Source organism: Hesperophylax consimilis, chromosome 14 (assembly GCF_061612785.1).
Source record: "Hesperophylax consimilis isolate HC1 chromosome 14, BYU_Hcon_1.0, whole genome shotgun sequence".
Taxonomy (NCBI): Eukaryota; Metazoa; Arthropoda; class Insecta; order Trichoptera; family Limnephilidae; genus Hesperophylax; species Hesperophylax consimilis.
Window position 1 is genome coordinate 13,884,951 of NC_142849.1, and position 10,532 is coordinate 13,895,482.

A 10,532-nucleotide genomic window follows, 5' to 3' on the forward strand; every position below is an offset into this window, starting at 1 on the left:
TAAAAAAGGTGAGGTTATTATAGGTTAGGTTGGATTATTATAGGTTAGGTTCGATTATTATAGGTTAGGTAGGATTATTATTAGGATATAGGTTAGGTTGGATTATTATAGGTTAGGTTAGGTTAGGTTGGATTATTGAAGGTTAGGTTCGATTATTATAGGTTAGGTTCGATTATTATTAGGATATAGGTTAGGTTAGGTAAGGTTGGATTATTATAGGTTAGGTTAGGTTGGATTATTATCGGTTAAGTTAGGTGTGTTGGTTTAGGTTAGGATATAGGTTAGGTTAGGTTGGATTATTATGGGTTAGGTTAGGTTAGGATTTAGGTTAGGTTAGGATTTAGGTTAGGTTAGTTTAGGTTTGATTATTATAGGTTGGGTTACTATAGTTTAGGTTAAATAAAACAATAATTATAATAATACATAAATATAAATAATTTGAATAATAATTTTCTAATTTAATTTATTAAGTAACATAAAAATATTTTATTTTTCGAGTTTGGCCAAAACAGTACCTAACTAGAATTTGCATTCTGAAATGATTCAAATTCTAGCTACTCGTATCGAATACCAATCAGAGAAAATGTCATCAACAGAAATCATTCCAGCTGTCATCCCATACAACGAAAGTGAATTTTCGATTCACTTAATTAAAAATTAAAATGCTAACATTAAAAAATATCCCAAATGCAGTCAGTTTCCTTTTATAGTAATTAAGGTAAATCAGAAGGTTTTATTTAAAAATATTTCATATAATCCTTGTCCAGCGATTCAGAATATTTACCTATTTTATTTATAGAAAGTACAGAAAAGTCGATGTTTTATAATGAAGTCGTAAAAATATATTTTAATATATATCATCCATATAGGACGGGTTGTTTCGGAGAATTTGAACAATTATTATCATAGGCTAGTTGCTTGACAGAACTGAAATAATAACAGAACTTGAAAATTAACTTTGAAGAATTGTTCAAATTCTCCGAAACAACCCGTCCTTAGAGTTACAACAAGCATATCAACGAAAAGGCATGTCAGGAAGACTACGTAATAATATTACGCATTCACTTTTGTTGGGTTACGTACTAGGTGGGTATACTTACATAGAAAGTCGCAATTTAGGTTGCTTAGTGGTGTACTACCTATGCCACATTTCAAAAGACGAAAAAACTGAGTGCGATTTCAGAGGGAAGACGTCTAGTGAACAAACAACTCCAGAGGTTATGAGGGCCTGCTGGACCTCTTATGGACGGAGGCCACCGAGAGAGACGCCTGGCGCCGCCTTGTTGAGGTGATGAGTCCCGAACAAGACCAGGGGAAGAAGATTTGCCAAGACCTCTGGGCTGAGGCCACGGAGGTAGTAAAATCAAATATAAATGCAAATAATGTACAATTTCGCATGAACCCACATCGCGTGAGCAAAGAGAGTTGAACGCCAACTTTCTGATTACAGGGTCAATAGTTCAATTCCCCTTCGATGTAAATAATGAAAAAGGTCACCGATATTGCAATTATTTTAGAAATGGGCACTTACAATAATTTTTAATTGGCGTAGGAAAAATCATGTCCACAGATGTTTCTAGTGCGAGTACAGAATTTTTTTTAATCTTTTTTATGTGAATACCGCTTGAGAGTTCCCAACTGATCCCGTCTGTCTGGAACCAGTAGGACTATGGCACCCCCAACAGGGATTGGGGAAGTTGCGAGGTTAAAGTGGGTGGGATGAAATGGGGAAGATGAACTACCTAGCTGTTCAGATATGGCCACCAAACACAGCTAAAGCCATTTTAAGAAAAGTTTAGATTTGAGTGGTGGTCTTTTGGTGGTCTGGTGGTGGAGAGTAATTAGAGAAAATGGCCGATTTCTGAAATACCATAGTAAATACGAAGAAGTGTGTATATGGAACCATGCGAATTTTTACGTGGCATCTCGATCATTCATTGCATTTAATAATATTATTGATTATTAGTTGGCGAATGCGAACTGCGAAGCCATTAGTTATAAGTCGTTGAAATTAAGTATATATAGAAGTCCGTTATATATCAAGAAGTCCGTTCTCCATAAAATCTAACTCCAACAGTGAAACGAACAAAGGTGATTCACGGCTTCTAATGAATTTCAATATTATTATTTCTTCGATATGGATGACTTTGTGGTAAATGCTATAGATAAAACCATATCAATAGACGAAAGAATATATACATCAGTGAACGAAACAAACAATATATTAGCGATAAATTCCGAAGTTAGCCTAACCATATTTCATATGAATGTCAGGAGCATAGAATTGCATTTAGACGAACTCCTGGTAACAATAAAATCACTTAACAGACTAGACTGCATAATATTAACAGAGACGCATTCATCAAGTGATATAAATTATAATATTCCGGGTTATACATACTATGCAACAAATACCCAAATTAATAAAAACAGCGGAATCGCAATATTTATTTCAAATAAATATGTTGTGACTTTTTACAGAGAAATCCACATGCACAATGTAAACATTTTAAATATGGAAATCAGTTTCCAAAAGTACACCTATAGCATATTCGCCATATATAGAACCCATGCCTCAATATTACCAACCTATGTAGATGAACTAAAACACATTCTTCTTGCGAACAGAAATAAGAAAACTATCATTGTCGGAGACATTAACCTCAATATCGCAAATGATTACTCATCCTACGACAAAGATAATTATCTGAATATGATGGCAGAATTAAATTATATTTCTTGTATTAATTCATTTACGAGAATTATCCCAGGTCAACGACCTTCGTGCATAGATCATGTGTTCACAAATATTCAAGATATAAAAAACATAGTATCTGCAGTCATACAAACGACAATCACAGATCATTTCGGGTGCATTTTTACGTACAATCACGATAAAAAATGTTTACCAATACAAACTCTAACTCCGGAGAAGGACAACGGCCGACGCAAAACGCTCAACATAAATGCCCTAATACATAATCTAGATAAAGAAAAATGGCACGACATCTTCAATTGTAATGACACGAATAAATGCTTCGAACTATTTGAAAAAAAACTATCAATGCACGTAAGTACTGCACAATTCATTGATTCCAGAAAACAATCTTCAAAATTTAAACCGGTTAAGCCATGGATAACTTTTGGATTAATTGTATCAATCAGACACAAAGAAGCACTATACAAAAAATTTATCCGACAACCTACAAATGAAACACTAAAGAATCACCTAAAAGCATACAAAAACAAACTCACTTATTTAATAAAAAACACAAAAGAAAACTATTTTCGGCAAAAATTGGAAGCAACGGAGAACGATGCAAAAAAAGTCTGGCATGTTGTAAATGAAATTATAGACAAGAAAAAACATAAAAAAAATGAAATACATAGCATCACAAATAACAATATCAAAATACGATGCAAAGAAAATCCTTTAGATACCGCTAACATATTCAACAACTTCTTTGCAAACGTAGGCAAAAACCTTGCAAATCAAATTCAAAAAGTACCGTCCAATGACGTACAGAACCTTAACATTAAAATCTCAAACAAAATTGACATGTTTCACCCTACTTCAGCACAGGAAATCGAGCAAATCATTTCAAGCATGAAGGGAAGATCAGCACCAGGTTTCGATGGAATTACTGTCGAAACACTAAAAATTATCAAAAAACATATATCAAAACCCTTAACACATTTAATCAACATAAGTCTCCAAAGCGGAATATTCCCAACTGTATATAAACAAACCATCATCACTCCAATTCATAAATCTGGCAACCCTGAAGAAGTGTCAAATTATCGTCCAATATCGCTGATCTCAAACATTGCAAAAATCTTCGAGAAAATTATCAAAAAAAGGTTGACTGAATTTATTGACAAAAATGACGTAATTCACGGCAACCAATATGGATTTATGAAAAATAGAAGTACCCAAGATGCAATTGCCAAATTATCGAACATAATCCAGGACACATTAGACAAATCTTTGAAATGTCTCGGAATCTTCATAGATCTTAAAAAAGCTTTCGATAGTATTTCTCATGATAAACTTATTGAAAAATTGAATTGTGTTGGGATAAACGATAAAGCTTTAAAATGGATAAAAAGCTATTTATTTGAACGATGCCAAGTAGTCAAGATAAACAACTCACTTAGTCTACCACTAACAAGTAATTTCGGGATACCGCAAGGCACAGTCCTAGGCCCCCTACTATTTATAATTTATGTCAACGATATTTTCAAACTACCACTTAACGCAAACATAATATCCTATGCCGACGACACAGCTATCATAGTGAATGGGATCGACTGGAATATAGTTAACGAACAAGCAAATAATTGCATGAACACATTGAAACAATGGTTTGATACAAATCTTCTCTCATTAAACACTAACAAGACATACTATATACATTTCTCAATTAACAAACTACAAACACTCCCTAACACTCAAATAATTATTCACAATAACAAATGTAATAAAAACATCTGTATCCAAGGCTGTTCAATATTGAACTCAGTATCAGAAATTAAATATCTCGGAGTGATAATAGAACAACATATGAAGTGGAAAAGACATATATGTGAATTGGTCAAGCGTATCAGAAAGTGTGTATACATATTCATAAGATTAAGAAATATTTTAAAAAGAAATAACCTAAAAAGAGTATATTACGCACTAATCCAGTCGTTAATTCAATACGGAATTATTGGATGGGGGGGGTCATACAATAAGATTCTGACACCGATCAAAGTGGTCCAGAAGCTAATCCTCAAAGTAATCCTCAAGAAACCCTCCACGTATCCAACAGAAACGCTATTTACAGATTTCGGGGTGCCCCGAGTAGAAGATATATTCAAGAAAAATGCAATTATTCAAATTTATAAAGATAATATAATCAAAAAATTTGAAACCCAGTTATCTAAAAGATATCAATACAATATCAAAATTCCAAAATGTAAAACCAAACAAATGCAAAATAACTATAAATATTTAGGAATAAAGTATTTCAACAACCTTCCGATTGAAATAAAGAAATTAAAGGATATTAACATACTTAAACTAAAACTAAAGTTACTCTTTCAGAAATAATCAATTAAATAATTGCCTGTTTTTCCCTTCATTGATATTTATTATCAGTCTATACTCATCCACTGTATTTAGATTTTGTCTCTTTGTATATTGTTCCTATCAATTATATACTTACTTATAGCATAATGATATTTTATTTTTCTTATAATTAGTGTAACTCTCTCACCAAGCACAAGAACCAGTTTCTTCATTGGTGAGATTGCGAACATAAATATATTTTGTAATGTAAATATATACTTTATGTACTCACATTATATCCTGTACCCACTTTATATATATATTAAATAATTTAAAAAAAAAAAAAAAAAAAAAAAATATTATATTATGTAATTAATAACTGTACTATATTGTGTAATGTAATTCGTGTATCTTTTTTTTACTAATATAGATGTACTTAGTAATAAGAATAACAATAAGATAATGATAGGAAATAAGAATGATTTTTCACAAAAACCACGCTATACAAATGTATTCAAATATTATCTAAATGTTATTATCAGAAAGCAATCGAAAACATTGTACTTGAAGCACCTAGCAGAACATAAATCTGCACAGAGAAAGGAAAGAATAAAAAAATGCTGCGTTCGTCGAACTCCCATCTGTGAGAATTATTCAGAATGTACTTTCGCCTTCTCACTCTCATTGAAAGTAGGTACACCATAGACAAAATAGCAATAATTGAATAGATAATAGATCATGATACACGAATCTACCGTGGCATGCTCCATTTATAATTCAACATCATCACAGCTTGACGAGGTTAACCTCGTAGCCGGCCAAAAAACTGGCTAAAAAATGGCCGATTGGTAATTTAAAAAAGATAAATAAACACTGAACAGAAGTGCGAACATTGCTGATGTCATTTTTTGCAATTTACATAAACTTTCGACTCGTAGGCCCTAGACAGGTCAATGAAATTCATTATCCGTCAAGAAAGAATTTGGATGTGATTTTTTTTATAAATTCACAAGAAGTTAAAGAGATTGACCTTATTCCGAGTACACAATCAGACTACGGATAAAGTACCGATATTTGGATGAAGGATTAATTGAAAGGGACGCTTAAGGCGATGCACTACGTCGTGTAATATTTTAAATTGAGCCGCTATCCAGAGTGGATGAAGAAAAATACTCAGGTCATGTCCAGAGTTAAAATAACAGAAGAGTATGTATGAATGTGAATAAAACAATGAGCACGTGCCCTCTGCTCACACAGAGTTGAGGCGTTAGTTAGTTAGTTAGCTGATGAAACTCAATAAATGTAATAATAATAATAAATGTCTTATTATCTTTCTAACAGATAGAGATAATGATATCTTTACTGGGGATCCGCGTGTTGAGGATTTCATTTAAACATGATTCCAATTTAGTACTATGAATAATATGAGTAATTTAGATATATATTATGTAGTGTATTTTCCGAAATAAATATATTACATGGTGTTTTTAGTGCAGTTGCGTTGTTTCAAATTCAGTCCGTATTTGGTGTCAGTATATTTTCTATTTCTGATCTCACTATGTTTTGTATCCAACTTTTTATTTGAGATTTAATTGTTATAATATTGTTGGGATTTTTTAATGAGGGTGGAATTTTGTTGTAGAGTTTAGTTTAAATTAGAGTTAACTTATGTTGCATTTGTAATTGCTTGTTGGATATGTTTGAGATCTAGTGTTTCTAATATACGTGGTTATGTTTTGTATTTATAAATTATAAATTTATGATTCAAAAAACGGAAATTTCACGTCAAATTTTATGATTTAACATATAAAATGGATGACTGTGAAATATTTGGAATGCACTCGATTGGAATTTGTTTTAAACCTGCTATTGAATAAAATTTAATAATAAACTTGTTTGCCACTTTGTAAAATCAAACAAAAATCTTTCATAAATTTCATTATCAAAGATTCTTTGCTGCAGGCAAAAAATATATAAATAGCACTTGGTTTCAACGTAATTACTATAATAAATGATTATTGATGTCGTGGGAGATGGTAAAAATGCATTAAAGTTCCATTTTTTCTCAATGAAAGTTAAGTTAGGAAATACGAATAAATTATTAAAATAGCCAAAAAACCTATTTTGTGCATGTTTACCGACTAAAATAGTTGTCTGCATTAGATATTTAAGTTCAAATCAAGTGTTGTTTTTAGCCTTTGTATGCAGCGGAATTCGACAAGTTTACCAAATCTTATGCGAAATAATCATATCGTAAAGTTTCATTGAAAGAAGGAAGTTTTTAAAATTTGTTCGTTTGATAGGTATTATATTTCACAATTACCTAAGAAGAGTGATGACAAAATTTTCTATGTGAAAACATTAACACACGTAATGTACATTTGTATCAAAATACGTCTGAAAATTCAATCTAGCATAGGTACATACCTTTTGTATTGCTAGGGGCAAAAGTAAGAAAGTATATAAAAGTAATAAATGTATACTATAATCATTTTTTTAGTTAACATTCTGTACAAATGGGATATTTAGAGATGGGCGTGTTTTTCTTTAAGTTAACACAACTTATAATTACAATAACAACACAAAAAGAAGCCAAAACAATACGCGCAGTACAAGACATAAAATAATTTGTTACCCATATCAAACGTCAGATGACGGGTTTGTGATGATAATAATATCATTAAAACTTTCTCAAAGGTAAAATAAATTTGATATACCCCGAAAGGTTACGTTATTCTTGCTAAACATAATATTTTTATACCATTTTTTATTTAATTTCCGTGAAATAAACCAACTCTCTGTCGAATCAATCCTTTCCAAAGCGGGTGGACATTTTACGTTGCTGATAACAACGATTCGCAGCCATTGTGATACAATATAATATATATGCTAGCTACATAAATGGCAAGACACAATAATAAAATGAAAAATAACTCACCATTTTAAAAACAATACAAACAATAGTCGCAAAAATACACGAAAAACGAAACATAAACAGCCTTCCCAAAAACATGGCCGATGAACACTAACGGGTAGCGTTGCCAGGACGAAAAATAGAAACTACCTGGCAAAAGCAAAAGAAAATCCCCAGATATTAGAAAAACTCCTACAAAATATCCCCGCGCAACTAAAATCTCCCGACTGAAAATCTCCGTTTTTTCCTGGTTCTAGATAGAAATCCACGTACTGGCAATCTTAATGACATTTGTCAATGTTCAATATTTTGCAGTATTGCTATTAGCACGATATTATGGCTGTAGAATTCTCAATAATTTGATGCAACCAATAAAATAAATAATTAACTTTTGAAACTATTACTAGAGTACACGGGTTCGTAACCAGGCGGCGTGCGCAAATATTGAAAATCTTTGTGAACATCGCTTTCCAAAATTATTTTTTGGTCAAAATTGCAAGGAGAAAATCCTGAGACGCCCCCAACTATTTGTGGAGGAGAAAGAAGTGGTGAAAGACATTTCTTTTTAGGTACCTATATCAACACGTAGGTACCTATATCAACATAAACAAGTTCGATTTGAAAAAAATGGAAGATAGTCCAGGGCCGGCCCAAGGTTCGTAGAAAACGTATTTAAAAGGTTAGCTATAGTTGATCTATGGTTAGCTCATCGAGGGGGTAGAGTGGTGATTGGCGAGAAAATCGTGCCGTAGATAGAATAACCAATTTCCACTGGGATATTTGAATTTATTGCAATACAGCTGACAGAATGCAATGATTTATTTATAGTGCGTTGGTAATATTTTACTAATTATTATATTGAAAATAATTATCGGAATAAAAGAATATTTACAGTGTTACTTATGCATTGATGATGTAAAATCGAGGTTATTTATTAGTGCCTTGTATATATTGCCTTTGAAGACTTTCAAATTTTCAAATTGAAAGTCTCACTTAGCAAACTATCTTGACAAGGATATGACAGGGAAAGAGTTGATATTAATTGTATTTATACAAAGAGTCGCACGTGATTGTAGACACTCTCAGCATCGCCTTGGTGAAAGTCGTGAAAGACTGCCATTCGGAATCAAAGCGTTGCTTAATGGCTTTAGCTGTATTTGATGACCAGGTACTTACCTACCTTCCCCTTCCCCATTTACTTCCCCTCCCCATACCGAAGTGGCCTAAACTATTTTCATCACAGCTAAATGAAATTATACTATTTATTTATAACTCAATCATCAATTATATCGAAATAAGCCAAATTTCAAAAGGAATAATTTTTTTAACATCAACTGCACACAGGAGACCCTGAGAAAAATAAATTCCTTGTCATCTTTGGGGATGTTTTGCGGGGGGTCTTTTGAAGAAGATGAGGTTGTGAAAATGGGTCTTGAAAAGACCCATGTTGGAGGAGGGAGGAAACACAAAAATCATTCCCACAGCTGAACTGTTGAATTCAAGAACGTTACGTAGAAACGACCCGTTCTCGTGAGATAAATAATGTCAACCAGATAATATACAATACAATTATATCACCACACTTTAATTACTGTTCAAGTATTCTTTTTCTCTGCAATAAAGAGAAAATGAAAAAAATGCAAATACTGCAAAATAAAGCAATGCAAATAATACTTAAGCGCAACATATACACACGGATAAGAGACATGTTAAAGGAGCTGAATATTTTGACGGTGAAGCAAACTGTGTATTTGAATGTACTTATTTTTATACATAAAATTAACATAGGGATGATGTCTAAGGAACTGAAAAGAAAAATAAATTACAATAACGAGATACATGGACACGGAACTAGAAATTCTAAGCAAATTAGATTGCCAACAAGAAAAAAAACAAGCACCCAAAAATCTCTGATTTACCAGGCCGTTCAACTCTATAACAAAATCCCGAAGGAAATTGCTGTGATAGAAAATATTAATAAGTTCAAAAATGAATTAAGAAAATATGTCTATCTCAATTATTAATGTTTCTTTTTTGTGACTTTATTGAAATATTTAAAGAAAGATTATGTTTGCCAATCAATGTATGTATATGTTTATATGTTTATAAAACTATTAGCACACACGAAGATGTGAGCTAACTTAAGATTAATAAATAAATAAACCAAGTATAAATGTTGGACGCGCGTTTATCATGTCTTCCGACTCTGCTCCGGTGCCATAGGGATATATGATACTAGTTCTTCGGAGCATCTTCCATTAAAATGCCGGCAGAACAAGGACAGCATTTCCACCTGACGGCTGTGTCCTAAAGAATGCAATCCGTTTGTTAAGACAGTGGAATCTATCACACGGACTGTCCATTTATGCAATGAGTCAAGGGTTTTTTTCAAGTGTGTTGGAGCTCCAGACCAGAGGAGGCTGCCAAATTCAACAGTGGTTAGAAGTATGTAATGGTGATATATTCAAAGTTTACAGTGGTATGTACAAACCTACAGTGCGTGGAAAGATATGCCAAAAATTATATTTAATAGCTGACAATACCGGACGTTGCTCAGGGTTATGA

General features: G+C 32.4%; 1 protein-coding gene across 1 annotated transcript in view; it reads right to left on the reverse strand.

Annotated features, from left to right (window-relative positions):
- Apc (APC-like) overlaps positions 1-8,067 on the reverse strand; it is a 153,408-nt gene extending 145,341 nt beyond the window's left edge. The window contains exon 1 of the mRNA XM_089639541.1: positions 7,992-8,067. The gene's annotated coding sequence lies outside the window, so the exon portion shown is untranslated. The remainder of the gene's footprint in view (positions 1-7,991) is intronic.
- Between the last annotated feature and the right edge of the window lie 2,465 nt (positions 8,068-10,532).